The following is a 440-nucleotide window of genomic DNA, read 5'->3' as shown; positions in this document are numbered from 1 at the left end:
ATAAATATGCATTATGTACTGACAATCAAAGTGATATTTGCATAAATTATTACTCTTTTGTTTTACAAGTTTATCCCAATCAAAGTGAAAATATTCACTTCATCTTCCCTTCTCTCAAACTCCTGGCTTTATCAACCTATTCAAAGCACGTCACGCCAGCTGTCTCAAGGCATCTTTCACAACAAAGACGACTTGGCAAATATTGCATCTCGTAGGCAGTCACGCGTTGACCCAATGAATCTCTCATGAGAAACTGTGATTTGCTAATGTTGCAGCCATTGAGTTAGCGCTTGCAGTGTTAGCGAAGGAGGTCTTGTCGTGGATTATACATTGAGTTAGCTGGCGGCTGTTGAAAGGAGTGTGTGTTCTGCTTGAAGGAATTCTTTGTCGCGCTTGGGAGAAGTACGTGAATACAGAGATAAAAGTGGAATTGCAAGGAG

This window comes from Penaeus monodon, chromosome 22 (assembly GCF_015228065.2).
Source record: "Penaeus monodon isolate SGIC_2016 chromosome 22, NSTDA_Pmon_1, whole genome shotgun sequence".
NCBI classification, from domain to species: domain Eukaryota; kingdom Metazoa; phylum Arthropoda; class Malacostraca; order Decapoda; family Penaeidae; genus Penaeus; species Penaeus monodon.
Note: the sequence above shows the minus strand (reverse complement) of the source record.